This window comes from Aythya marila (assembly GCF_965140915.1).
Source record: "Aythya marila genome assembly, chromosome: 8".
NCBI lineage: Eukaryota > Metazoa > Chordata > Aves > Anseriformes > Anatidae > Aythya > Aythya marila.
Window position 1 is genome coordinate 28,802,137 of NC_139049.1, and position 14,223 is coordinate 28,816,359.

A 14,223-nucleotide genomic window follows, 5' to 3' on the forward strand; every position below is an offset into this window, starting at 1 on the left:
AAAAATGCCATGCAAGTGGTATGAACTACTTTTATTTCTAAAAATGCATTAAGAAAATAGGTACAGAAAAGGAATGGAATTTCATCTGGAAGAATATCTAGCATTAACTTACTGGTATAAAATATTTGTTACTGGCCCTGCCTGCTTTTAGGATATCAATCATTGACATTTTTATTGGTTCGTCAGCCTTGTAATGCATTTTGAATCTGACCCAGAACTCTGTAGAGCATACACTGACTGGCACAGTTTTATGCCATTTTCACTCTCTAGTCACTCTTGACATTTTGACCAAATAGTTTCTGTCTATCCTGCTGCTATGGACCTGATTTTTATTTTATTTTTTAATTATTTTTTTTTAATTTTTGTTTTTATTTTTATTTTTTCCTTTCCCCTCCCCACTTCATTTAGAGTCCTTGCTATGAGAGCTTCTGACAATGGTTTGGAGTTGTTAATGTCAGAAATGCTGTGTAGGAGGAAGTATTACATGTCAGTTTCCCAGAAGGGGGTAGCTGAGGTACAACGATCAACACCTCTCCAAAATTGCACAGTGTGTTTGAAGAAAAGGTCTTGATACTTAGTCCAAAACTTTGACGAGAAGATACCATGTGAAACACGGGAACTCCTCTGAATTTTACACCCTTTGGGGAAGAGGGTGAGTGCAACAGCCACTCCCTGATGGGGCATTGCTGTGGAGGTGATGCTTACAGCCCACTTTTACACCTCCATCAACACATCTGCACCTAAATGTTCTTGCGTGCTTTTACGTCTGTGCTATGTTTTAAAATGCATAGCAATGGCATGTAAGGAAATCCAAGGAACAGATGTAAATCAGCCCCATTTACTACGTCATTAGTTCCCCAAGTGCTTTGGGCCGGCTCTGCTGACAAAGAGGCAGTCCTGCCCTCTTCCTGCTCCCACGCTGTCCCCTCCCTTGCGCTGACACAACCAGGAGGTGAAACGCGTTGGGAAATGCATCCAGTTCAAATCTTACCCCAGCAAAAAGCCTGAATGGCTGGGGAAGGAGAGATTTGCTTCTGTGCAGGGTGTCGCCAGCATACGCCGGATTAAAGTCCTCGTGGAAGCACCACGTTAGTGCAATTCACTGCTCTCCCTGAGAGCCAGGAGCTTTGCTAGCTTGTCCCAGCAGCTCCTGGCTCAAGGAGAATTGTGCTGCAGCTGGAAACTCAATCAGGCGGCTTTCAAAGCGTTTCATTCATACGTGGTCCTCAGTTGGGTCTTAGTGCACCTTTACTACAGGCAGTGGTGCTCCAGAAGCCTGTCAACGCAGCCGTCAAACAAAGGCTCGTCTCAAGACTGTGTGTTGTGTAAATAAACCTTGTGCCTAGCAGGGTGTCACCGAGTTAATGTAAAGCCTGCAAAGGGGAGGGTGTGGGAGCAGCATGCCAGTGTGAACGGTCGGTTTTCTGCGCAGGATTGCAACAGGATTGCAACAGCCCAGCCTATCTGAGCCGCTGCACGTACTGTAAACACGTCTTGGCGCTTGAATTTGATATGGGTGGTGATAGAACAACATACCTGGCTGGGAAGTGGTAGTGGGCAGCAAGCTGTCGTTTGAAGGAAATTGTGCACAAATTGCAAGAGCAGTTTTCTGCTTAGAGTGCTGGTGCTTTCTGGGTGGCCCACGGGGCAGGCAAACAGGCAGTATAGGTGTCAGCAGGCACTAAAGGGTTAAAGTTTCAGGGTAAGAAAGGGGGACATAAAAAATCCCATGAACATCAATAGTTGTGCTTTTATCTTTGTGGTAGCTCTGACTACTTTTTGCTTCTCACAGATCAGTGATCAGGGGACAATTGACAGCAGTAACCACACTGGTAAAAATACACAACTTTTCTGAACCAAACAGCATTTCGTATGCAAAGCTGTCTGCTAAAGCACATGCCCAGAGTGCTTTTTGAGGACTCCTGGGAAGTTTTAGCAAAGAGCAAGCTACCTTTTAGAAAGTTTTATCAAGCAAGTGCTTTGCTGTTGGCTTCAAAATCCTCTGTTGCTTTTTCTACAATCTTTTTTCTTTCCCCCCCCCCCCCCCCCAAAAGGTGATACAAACTGTAAGAAAATCTTCAGCAGAGCTCACTGCTCCCCCCACTCCCTTTTCTCTCCCTCCCTCCTCCCCCCATAATACTGGGAGCTCTCAAAAATGTTTTAGTACCCCGGAGATTACAACCAGTATCTTTAATTTGTATTTGTCTGGTAATAGCTCTGACTTTCACCGCCTTGTCCTCCCCTTTATTGGGAGTACATGCGTGAGCACTCCCTCTAATGTTATTTACGCCCTCACTGTCAGGTTCAATAAGCAGTTTCTCAGCAGGGCACCTTCCCACGTGAAGGAGATGTTTCCAGTTCTGGTCTGAGCTCCTGCTTCCTCTGTGTGCGGTATCTTGACAGAGCACAGCGGAGAGCAACAGAAATGAGCAGCAGTGGTGTCACTGAATCTCAGCTGATAAATGGAAATTAACTCTCGAACCTCATGAATCCGCTGGCAGCTGCTTACAGGGCATTTTATAGGTGTTCCAGTTGTGCAGGCTTTGCATAGATCCCATTTAAAGTTCAGGTATTTTATTAATAGTGGATCTGGAAACATTTAAAACCAGTACGCCAACGAACCTCCTAGGTAATATTGAAAAGGATGTGATTATGTATTTAAAAATACTCTGTGTAAATAGAGATATTGCTAAAGAGAATTAAGATAATTGCCCCAAAGACAAATTGGCAAGTAGCTGGGTAGAAATTAGAAATGTAACTGGTTTTATACCGTGGTTCCTAAATCTTACTGGTCGACTCTCAGGTCTAGTCAGGGCACGGCAAACCCCTGTTAACTCACAGAGCCAAGGGTTTCCCCTTCGTGAATGCATATAGATAAGTAAAATTTCCCAGAGCAGAGAGCCATGCTATCGAAGTGGCCAGATTTTCAGTTTTGAACTAGAAGAGATACTTTCATTTTCAGTATCTCCATTAGAGCTGCTTTTTGTAAGGCCGGGAGTGTTAACTCCTGTGTCTGAGCCAAAATTCCAACCTAAGCAGAATGTACTCATCTAAATTTCCCTTTTGGTTTCATTTGGACAAGGTATTCTTCGGTGTAGAGTTGCTGTGTACTGTTACAGCAGTTGCTGTGTTGGGAGTTTGGGAATGCGCCCGCATGGAAGAGGTTACATAAAAACTAGACCATTATAATCTGAGAGCAACCCCTCAGTGTGATGATTAAAAAGAGAAAACGATTAGGGAAAACACATCAAAGAGTCTCTGTGAGAGTCCTAAAAGGAAAAATACTGATTATATTTGTTTTGATTTTGTCTTACATGAAGTAAAAGATGTGTGGTGTGTCCTGGGTCACCACCCTAAGGGGTGTGTGCTTAAAGACAACAGAATCAGACTCCAAGACTGCAATGTGGTTTATTTTGGTTGCAGGGCTGGGAAGATAAGATATAATTGTACCATATACTTAGTGGTGCTATCAATCTGATAGATTGTACTTCCATACACCTCTGACCATCTTACCTGCCCTCTGCCTGCTAACTCCTAGCTTTCTGACCTTTCAAGAAACTTTCAACTGTGATTTATTTAAAGAGTCACAAAAATGTTTTCCTTCTCCCAATGTGCAATTCTCTCTGCAAGGAGACAGAAGCATGAGATGGGTAACATTGATTACTAAAGCTAGTGTGCTACTTCAGGTTCAATAAATTGTGAATCTCAGAGGCTAAAAATTGTTTAGAATTCCTTTCAAGGTCTGGGAATAAGAGCAGACATTTATTGATTGATAGCCCCGTTGTTCGCCCTCCACCAGATCCTAATACTGCTGTTTTAGAGCAATGCTAGATTCGTTTTTAAAAGTTTGTTAGACTTGGCCTGCCCTGGGAACCATGTTAGAAAAGGTTTGAGCTAATAAAATATGCAAAATGTGGTTTTCGGGGTATCCTTTAATGTGGAAAGGGGAAGAAAGATTTTAGTCGGTTATAGCAAATCCAGTAAGGGAACTGTTTACTTACTGCTCTTACAGTTATTTTTTAATGTGCTTTTTCAGAGCCTTTCAGCTGGATTTAGTTCATGTGGACCAGCACATTAAATAATGTTTTCTTCTGATACGTGTTTTTCAGTTGGCACTCTGACATAAGTACTTACAGTCATTTTCTTTCTGGGAGACTGGCACAGCAGATCCCAGAGATCTAAAGGAAAATGAATGGGACACTGCAAAAAGTGGAATATAAAATATAATCCCAGTTTAGGTAGGAATACTGCATCTGATTATTTTTTTCCCATGAAAAGATCTAGCATATATAAAATGATGTGGCAGTAAGACGATACGGCTTGCATACCTTTTCACTTGAGTGATGCAACCATCCTAAGAAAATGGAAGCCAGCAAAGCCTTTATACTATTCTACTGCAAATACTGTCTCTCTTCCCAAGTACTTGCATGTAACATAAAACCACATCCAGTGTGTGTCTGAAGATGACAGAAAAGGTGCCCCTTTGCGTTTTAGCAATCCCTGGCTGCCTCGTGTTGATAGTCATTTGAGGTTTATTTTGTTTCCACCTTGGGAAAAACACTGACAATGGTGCATATTATTTTCCTAAATAAAAACAGGTCATAAAAAATGCTAGGTACAGGGACATATTCCTTTTTTGCCAGTTAGGTGATATATTGATTTTGCTTCTTGTGCATCTTTGGCTTTCGCCTTTTCAGAACCCTCCCAAGTTCAGGTCCAAGCTGCTGAAGTTGTCTTGTGCTTTTTGCTTTTATGAGTGTAAACAAGAGGCTGCTTGGAGCACAGTGTTCTAGGTGAAAGATCTGTGCGTTTTCTTATATTTCCTTATATTCTTCTGCCATCTTAAATCGATGATATGTTGTAAAATCTACCTGTTTTCCTGGCTAATTTGGGACTCTGGAGAGTAATAGGCGAGTGGGTCAAACATGAGAAACAGAACAGAGAAATGGGTGTAGAGAGCAACATTTTCATTAAGACCTTAAAGACCGAGAGACTTTTTTCTATGCCTGGGATGTCCTGCTCTTGTGCATTAGTCAGATTCTTTTTTTGTTCAGATCAAAAGTCTAATCTTTTTTCCTTCCTTAAAAGAAAGATTAAAAAAAAAGTCAGTCTATTTATATTAACATGGAACTCAATTCTGATTCTGTTTTGATCTGATCTTCACAAAACATCAGACATGTTTGGAAAGGTAATAGAAGAGCAATGGCAAAAGCAGCAGTGGCAAAAGCTGTTGATTTTTTTGTTATTGTTTTTCTTAATATCAAAGCTAGAAATGTGGTGTTGAATTATCTGCAGTATTACCGATTCCTGTACTCTTATAGCTACATAATCTAGAGTCTAGCATGCTTTATAAACACTCGGAATATAAGTAACTTATTAGGGTTATTTTTTTTTTTTCCCTGCTTACTCTGTCCTGCCTTTGTTATTCAGGGCACTAATGCTTCACTGATGTAAGCAGCTATCTGCTGCATTTCTCATCATTTTATTCTTCCAAGTCACAGCAACATGCTGGAGGGAAAGCCATTGTCTATAGCAAATGTTCTTAGGTCTCTTAAGGGCATCCAAAAGACTTTTTTTTTGTTACAGAAAGAAAGACTTTTTGGTTATAGAAAGGCTGATGCTGTAAGTATTCATCCCACTAATGGTCTCATTGATTTGTGTTTACACTCTTTGCAGGTTGCACAGAGTCTCAGTTTGAGTGAGAGTTGCAGAATATATGCTGAATTCAAAAATTACGTGCATATTTTAAGCTAAAACAAAGTTTCTGTGTCTGTGTTTAGGATGCTTCATCGAAGTGGTGGGTCAGAAGTAGACTGGCTGTTCAGTCTCCAGTGAAGCAGATGAGAAGTGCAATCGGTAAGCACTGTTAAAAACCAGGTGCATAAGTTTGAAAATGTTGATCCAAATCACATTATTATAAGTAGTGGGGAAATGTCATGACTTACTGAGATTAAACAAAGACCTGCTTAGAATCTTGTGACTTCAGCTCATAAATGGATTTCATCACTCATTACAGCTGCATAAACAAATGCATGTGGTATATATGCATGTTTTGTTTTTGGAAGTTGTTGTTTTTAAAATCCCCTCAGAGTTTTTTTAATTGCTCCTAATGAGCCAATGTTCCCCAGTTCTGGAGCAATGCCTCATGTACCTGCGCAGCGCAGCACACTCATTGCTTTTAAGGGAATAGTTTGCCTGCTTTTCTCCCTTTCTGGCAGCTGAACTGCTTTGGCAAGCAAGTTATTTTAAAGGAGAAATTTACAATATGAAACCCAGTGTCAAAGCTTTTATTCCTTTTATGAAAATAGTCCTACCATAGTGCTCCTTTGGAGCTGTAGAAATGAAATCCCAGCCCCATCAGCAACTGGGGTAAGTCCTACACAATGGTTCAGCTCATACTGAATAAGTTTGTCGTCTATGTAGATATTTTTCAGTTGTTTAATGCAACTGTTCCTGTTTTCTGTGTACTTGTTTCTCCTGATGTAAAGAATCATGTAAAGAATCCTAGAAACCGATGCCCTGTGATTATCCATGTGTAATTAGTACTTCACCCATGTTTTCTTCCCAATATGTTGCAAGTGGGATGTGGCAAGATTAATCAAAGTTTTGGTCTCCCTGCTGAGGTTATTACCTGAAGGCACTAATGATGGCAATAGTTCGTGATGTAGAGCAGGTGCTTGTCATCTGTGGATTTAAAATGTGGTACAGACCAGAAGTATCAAATCATTCGGATGTCTCTGGGTTAAAATTCGCTAAATTTGATTAAAAATTACACTGCTAAGCATTTTAAGCCAGGCAGTTGTCAAAGATTAACTTTGAGAAACTAAGATGGCAAAATGTAGGGGTAATCCCTAGAATTCCACTTTGCTATTTCCTGTTCAAAACTAGGATGCTGTGTTTATTCCTGGGTGGTAGGAATATTCCTACCATCACAATTCATGGTCAGGGTGCTTACCCAGATGTCCTGTATAGATGGATTTGGTGTGAAGTAGATTGCTTTTAATTACATGTTTTATCTGTCTGGAGAGCAAAACAAAGTAATATAATTTGAGATCAATAAGGCTAAAATCTCTTTGCTTTCCGTCCAGCGCTCTTAATTTTTAGTCAAGTGGGGAGGAGGCTCAATCATGTGTGTTCCTAAAATTTACTTAAATAAATTGGATTTCGGAGGCTCTGAGTGTCGTGCCCCTTCTGTTGAAGTCTCCAGAAAATCCAGTTGCTCCCCACCTCTGAAAATCTGCCCTGTTACTCAGGCAGTTAACAAGATGCCTGCCATCAGGGGCTCGCGCTCCAAAACGTCGCCTCGAACGCCTTTGAAATGTCACATTAAAATCAAGTACGGTTCACCCACAAACCATCTGGCTTTTACAGATAGGAAAACGATTAATGAGGCTCCTTGACTTCCTAATAAGGCCTATTGGAAGTGCTCACAGGCCGGCGGCGCGGGGCTGTCGCCCTGAAGCCAGCATGAGGGTGGCCGCGGCCGAGGGTCCCTCAGGCCTGTGGCGGGCCTCGCCTCGCCTCACCTTGCTGCAGGGCTGGCCCGGCTCCTGAAAGCCTCGAAATACCTGGGTTTCTCCTTAAAAGGCTCGGGAGCTGCTGCGGGAGCCCTGCTGCCTGCTGGCTTTGCTCAGCCAGAGTCCTAAAAAGGCAGTTCCTCGCTCCCGCTTCCCACAGCTGAGCTCCCCGGGGAGGGCAGCCCTCCCGGGGCAGGCGTTTCGCTTACACGGAGAGCCCTGCTTGGGGGGTTTGCTGCTGCTTCTTGAGGAAGGACAGCGTTTACAAGCCCTGCTGGGGTTATCCTCCTGTTTATGAAGAGTGGAAAGCGTAACAGAGCCTGGTGGCTGAGCCTGCCGCCCCGCACAGGCACGGTGCTGCGCTGCTATGGAGCCCCGTAGGGTTCTGCCCAGGGAAGGAGGTGCGCCATGCCAGGCACTTCAGAGCCCTAGTCTTGAAAGCGTATTAGGTTATGGTTTTATAATAGAAAGTAGTCAGCAGCAATATGAGCCCAGAGCAATTCATGTCCTTTTTCCTCCCTCCCCTGGCTGCCATTCCTGCGCTGCCTCTTCGCCTGTGCTCGCGCAGTTCTTTGCAGGGGCCATGCTGTGTTCTTGGTTTGATTTCTTCCCACAGCCAGAAAAGAGTTTTCTGCTCAGCTCCACAGCGCGGCTTCACAAAAAGTTGTGTTAGCAGAACTAAGCCAGCGGTGGATAGGAAAGAGGGGCAAAAAGCTTGGTTATAAATGCCCCATACTCCTCTTAACATGAAACCGTAGCTGCTGTACTCTCCTCCCAAAGAAAAGCTCTTTGAATGCTAAGCATTTTATTAGAAATTTCTACAGGTTTAATTGAGCATTTCTGAAGGATCTGATTATTGGTTTATTTATTTCACATGTCAAGTTACAAGCTTAGTTACAGTCTGATAGATTTTTAAGGACAAGTTCCTTCCCAGAGCCAGATTTTGGAAAGGCTTGAATATGCTAATTCAGAAGGGGATTTACATAGGATTTTTTTTTTCTTTTTGTTAAATTAACAAATCACCCTTGGTTAATTTGGAAAAATGATGGGGAATGTCTTTCAAATTTAAGATCTGTGAAATTCTGGCATGTGCAGTGCACTCGGTGGTCAGATACTCATTTCAGAAAGGGGCTTAAATACATCTTTTCCAATGGGGTTGGTTGGGAAAGGCCAGCGAGAGAGGTCCCTGCTTACCGTGCTCTTTCGAGCGTGCGAGACGTTGGGTGCAGCCCGCAGAGGCTGGACATAATGTACTCGGGCACAGCAGTGTGTCTCCTCAGAGCCACATGCTTCCTTAGTTTATCAGACTGCTCCTGGCAATTCTGTGCAACCTTTGGACTTTATGGCCCCTCTCAGGATGTCGCGCTGGTTCCCTAATATCTCTTCTCTCGTCTTTTGCCAAGTTTCCAGCAGGCAGCGAGGCTGGGACAAGCAGGGTCACAGGTGTTAAAGGAAGTCAGGCGCGCAAACAATTATTATTACAAAACCGGATTCCGCAGTTACAAGGGTGAAATGCTGCTTTTCTTTGATTCTGTTGTTCCGTCCCTGTCTTCTCTTTTTCTGAGATCACGAGGTGTTTCCTACCTCATTTTCCTTTTGCACCAGAGCTAGGTGTGTTCCTGTGGATTAAGTAGGTGAGGTTAACAGTACTGATGGGCTGGATAAAGGTAGTGACAATGCCTTGCATGCATTTAATGCACATTGTTACAAGTGATTACTCTATGATTTCTAATGTTGTTTTTATATCTGCTGGTACTTTTAATATGTCTGTCATGTAAAACATGGTAAAACTTGTGTTATTTGCATATTTGACTGGTGGTCAATGAGATATGTAGGAAGAAAGACCAGACGATAAGGAAGGAGGTGATCAGACAGAATCATTGATCAGGCAATAAGGAAGAGGGCGATTGTCTGCAGCTCTGGTACGAGGTGAGAGGTGGCACATCTGACTAATAGCTATGGAATTTGATAATTTGGAAGAAAAAAAAAAAACAACAAAACACATTTCCAACTGCAGGTTCGGAGCTGTCTGGTGGTAGTGGTCCCTATGTACACCCCGTGTCAGGTTTTATGACCCAGAGTTTGGAGAGTGTGTCCTGTTGGGAAAATGCACGCATGAAATGCTGGTGAGAGGACTGCCAGCAGCACAGCAGTGAGTCTGACTTCAGAAAGTGCATGCATGTACTTTTTAAAGTGAAAAGCAATTTTTGGTGCAGAGTGGCTTGTCTCCCATACAGCATTGTTAAGGCAAACCAAACTGTCGTGGTCTTGGATGTTTTAGAAAATTTTAGATTTTTTTTTGAATTTTGGAAAAGTTCTTTATGTCCATAAAGCACTTTAACACAACTGACCCACAGTCAACCTGAGTTAACAACCCCCATCTCACACTCAGTGGTGCCATTCTCAACCTGTGATTGTGTTGCTTTTCTTAGCCCACAATGTAGGAGCTCTGCATGGGGCTCTCACTAGTCCGTGTTTATGTACAAATTTGTAGCAAAGCGCCTCTGTCAGTTTTAGTGATGTTAATATTTTTTATAGACTGTTCCAACTGCGTTCTTTGTGTGTACACAGTCACATCAAGGACATATTCTCCTTCCAGTACGTGAATTAAACAGAATCGTAGAATCACATTTCAGACAATATAAATCTAACCACCTTAGGAGATTATACTGTTTTAACCTTACTGACAAAGCAGCTAAAACATTTGAATGTTTTGAAGGGGATACTTAGAAAAGCAGGAGTACTTTCAGTCACACAGGTGCTCTGAATTTCCACTGCCAGATTGTATCCCTTGTTTTAGCTCTGTATGCAGCCTCAGCTTTTTGTTCATTCTTTAATAATCTTCAGTTGATTCCATAAGACTTGTGGAAAAAAAGTGACTAAAGGTATCTGAATTTACCCTTTACCCACATGAGGAGTTCAAGGACAATTCCAGTAACCCAGGATAAAGCACACTTTAGTACAAGCTAATGTCGTTATAGCCATGCATATTAAACGTAATCTGCACTTGTAAATGGGACTTTATCAGGAAACGTCACTAAATAGGTGAGGAAACTTTAATGGATAGTTTATTACTTCCAGGGATGGGCTCTACGTAGTTCATGTAAAGCTAACATTTTAGTGTTAGTGTAGTTGGTCAGTAAGCAAATACACTTTCATTTTAAGTATATTTTGATATAAACAAGGCAAGCTCACATATTCAATCTGTCAATGTCATAGCCACTTACGAAAACCAAACTTACAGAATTTAGAATCAGCCATCACAGCTTGGTTTACTTGTTAGTGTTGTCACACAGTATCCTTTAAACATGGTTACTTAAATAAGTGTGGCACTTTGCTCACGAGGCAGCGGTGGCCAGAGGGTGTTCAGCGATGTGTTGCAGGAGCTGGACCATGCGTGTATTTTCCACTTTTTTTTATAAGGCTTCATTGGGAATATTTGATTTAGCCTATTGAAAACTCAGCAGTATGTGATTTGGCCATTTTTAAACATCATGGCTTCAGGATTCACTTAGGTGAGGAGGGAAAACATGATATGTCATCTCCCGGCGTGAGATGTCCTCTCTGTATTCTTCAGGTTGTACAATTTTTATACCATTTGTGTTGCAAGAAGCAAAGTAATAAAATAGTGTCAGGGTGCTTAATACACTTCATGGAAGGAGAAAGATATTCTGTAATCACAGCCAGTTCCTGTAAAGCATTCTTGGTGAGATTGTAGTTACTCTAATAACTACAAAAGACACTGGGGATTTGATTATTATTATTATTTTTTCCACAGGCCCTAAAAGCAAACTATGTTGATAGTAACAGAGTTCACCAAAAGGCAGATGGCATTTCCTAGGGCTCTGGTTAGAAGAAGCGGGTGCAGCTTTCTCTTGTCCCACCTTCAGTTGTCTTCCCTGCAGTTGACAGCACAGCTTTTAAAGGCAGTAGCCAGACAGAACTTGCAGTGCTTCGCTGCAAGCTACAGCAGACCAGCAGCTGTTGTGCAAGCTCTTCGCTTCTTGTGGTGAGGATGGGAACCTTAAAAATTGGGTAGGGTAGCGAGCAGGAAATGGGAGCCATTACAGCTGTTCCAAGGAAGTGGTTCCACACGTGAGTCACAGCCCTGGTTTCTCCGTGCTGTGTGGGAGCGACGTCCTGTCCCGGGAGGATATTGCCAGCTTCTGGGGCCGGGCAGGTCCAGCTGCTGCTGGGATCTGGGAAGAGAAGGAGGCTCCGAGTCCCAGCAGCATCACTTCTCCACGCTCTGCTTGCTACCTGTTGTTTGGGCAGCTGGAGCAAGGGAGAATCAGGACTCGAAGCCCTCTTACGGCTGTATGTGGTGTGAGTTAAGTGATACGTTCTGCTGCTGTTAAGGAGACCAGAGAGTGACAAGGAAAGCTGTCCTTTACTGCAGGGTCTGACCACATGCCACAAAGGCCTCGGTTATCCTGTGGAGAACAAAATCTACTACTGTGTGAGACAGCCCAGGTTGCCAACTCTTGCCTCTTTTTTTTTTTTTTTTTTTTTTTTTTCCTCCTGCTGTGAGTCACCCAGCTCTGGCACAGGCTGGAGCCCGTCTCGAATCAGCACAGGAACCTCCTGCCCTCGCTCTTACTCCAGCCCATCCTAGAGGAAACCTGCTACGTCGGCTGCTGCTCCCTCTCCGGCTGCGTCGAGGAGCTGCCACACCTCAGTTTCTTCAGGCCTTCTTGTCAGGGCACCGCTGCCTTACTCATAACGGATACAGACACCGAAACCAAGCCGTCCCTCCTCTGCTCTCCAGGCTCCGTGCAGGCTTTTTCAGCGCTGGAAGGTCTCTGTGCTTTCACCTTGCCCCGTCTAGCTTAAAGCCTCCCACAGGAGCTGTTTCTGTCTCTTCTCAGGAAGAGAAGGCAGAGAAGATGAGGCAGATGCTGGAGGTTGAGCGTTGCTATTGTTGATCTTTCCTAAGCCCACTCATGAGATAAATCCCCAAACCACTGCTCATTAAAAGCTTGGACGTTTCCTATAACAGTGCTAGCAGTGGCCCTGTGCTGGTAGCAAGTCTGAAAGACTGAGTGTGCACAACAGGAGATGTGGAGGAAGGGCAGAGCTTCGTCCCCCACTTCATTATCTTTCCACTGTTTAAGTCCATCTTCTTCCATCCCCAGTACAAAGGTGCACAGAGCTGTACCACAGCTCATTCACAGGTGATCCGATGGTTTAGAGGTTTCTGTTGTGTGTAAATCATGGCAGAGGGAAAACTAATACCTGAGTCCCCAGGGCTTCTGGTAACGTTGTGGCTCGCCAGAGCTCCTCCATCCAGGCCCTTATTTCTTGCTGAGAACTTGTCCTGTCGTCTTACTCACGGAGCTAGAGGTGTGGCAGCAGCAATAATTTTGGGAACTTAGGTCTTAGATACAAATTTGAATTAATTTTATGATATTAGGAAGCTGATGCAATGGAAGTTTTGTATCATGAAATGTGTTTGCAGCAACGAAGGCTATCATTACATCTTAATGGCAATCCACCAAAGTGCTTGCAGTTTTGGGCAAAAGGTGGCACTTACCCAGGGAGTGGAAGTCTCCAGAACTGACAGGAGTGACTAGGACATGTGGATGCACTTCATTTTATGTCGAGATAGCCAGGTGAGAGCTCTTTCTATTAGCAGAGTTGATTGTTCATGGTAAAGCAGTTTGTGGCCTGGACCAGATTATTTGGCATAGTGCATGTGCAGGTTTGGGGCCATTTTTTGTTTGCTCATTCATTCTGACTTGCATCCAGTGAGTTCAGTTTAGGTTGTTAAGAGACAGTTCAGGTGTACCATGAAGGAGCTGTACAAAGGTTTGTGGGAGAAACAGAGGGGAAACCTCACACAGGAAGTCTCAGGCTATCAGGGAAAAGAAATGAGTGTGCCTTTTCCAGAGAGGTTCGTAGCATGGATGAAGAGCCAGTGACCCACCAGGATTAAACAGTGAGCTGGGTGCTTCTCCAGGTGGGCTTCCAGGGAAGGATGTGTGGAAGTTACAGGGAACTTTTTGGGGTCAGCATAAGTCTCCTGGATGAAACAGTTGGCCTCTGACTCTCAGAAAGGGGCACACTCCATGCACTACGTGTGTACTTAGAAAAGCCAGACTAGGGTGAGGCTTGGACTTTGCTCGCTCCACAGAGGCTCACCACACACTGCAGTATGAAGGTTCAGAAGTCAGGTACACACATGATCAGAAGCAGGATCAGATGCGTCGTCTAGAGGCTGTGGTCATCTTTGCTTTCACTGGCATCTCAAGAACAGCGCTTTCAGGTGATTGTGAGGTCAGGGAAGAGAAATCAGGCACACATTCTTCACAGAAAACACAATCGTATCCGATTTTTATTTTAAAAGGTGTGAAGAGTTTCTTCTCCCTTCAGGTGGTAACTGAAAACCCTGTCTGTCCCTCAGGAACTACCATTTTCTTAGATACCTCAGTTGTCTTGGAAGTTTGCCCTTCGTGATAAAAGGGGAACACCTTTTCATTGCTATAAAATTAAACAGTCTTCCAAGAGCCATGCCAGGGTTGCACAGCACGTTGGATGAAATTATATACCTGAAGACAAAACCCACCAATCTTGTAAGTTATTTTGTATTTGTTATTTTATATTTTTGATAAAAAACAGAATAGTCTGTAAAGTCAAGAGGAAAAGTGTTACTGGGCTCTAGCTGTTATTTTTAATGTAACAGTGCCCTGTTCCTGGGTGAGGAATA

The 14,223-nt window shown here is 43.3% G+C and overlaps 1 long non-coding RNA gene across 1 annotated transcript in view; it reads left to right on the forward strand.

Moving 5' to 3' along the window:
• Positions 1 to 5,778: 5,778 nt before the first annotated feature.
• The window catches only part of LOC309880766, a 47,587-nt gene continuing 39,142 nt past the window's right edge, over positions 5,779 to 14,223 (forward strand). Inside the window, exon 1 of the long non-coding RNA XR_014318027.1 lies at positions 5,779 to 5,856. This is a non-coding gene — a long non-coding RNA (uncharacterized lncRNA). The remainder of the gene's footprint in view (positions 5,857 to 14,223) is intronic.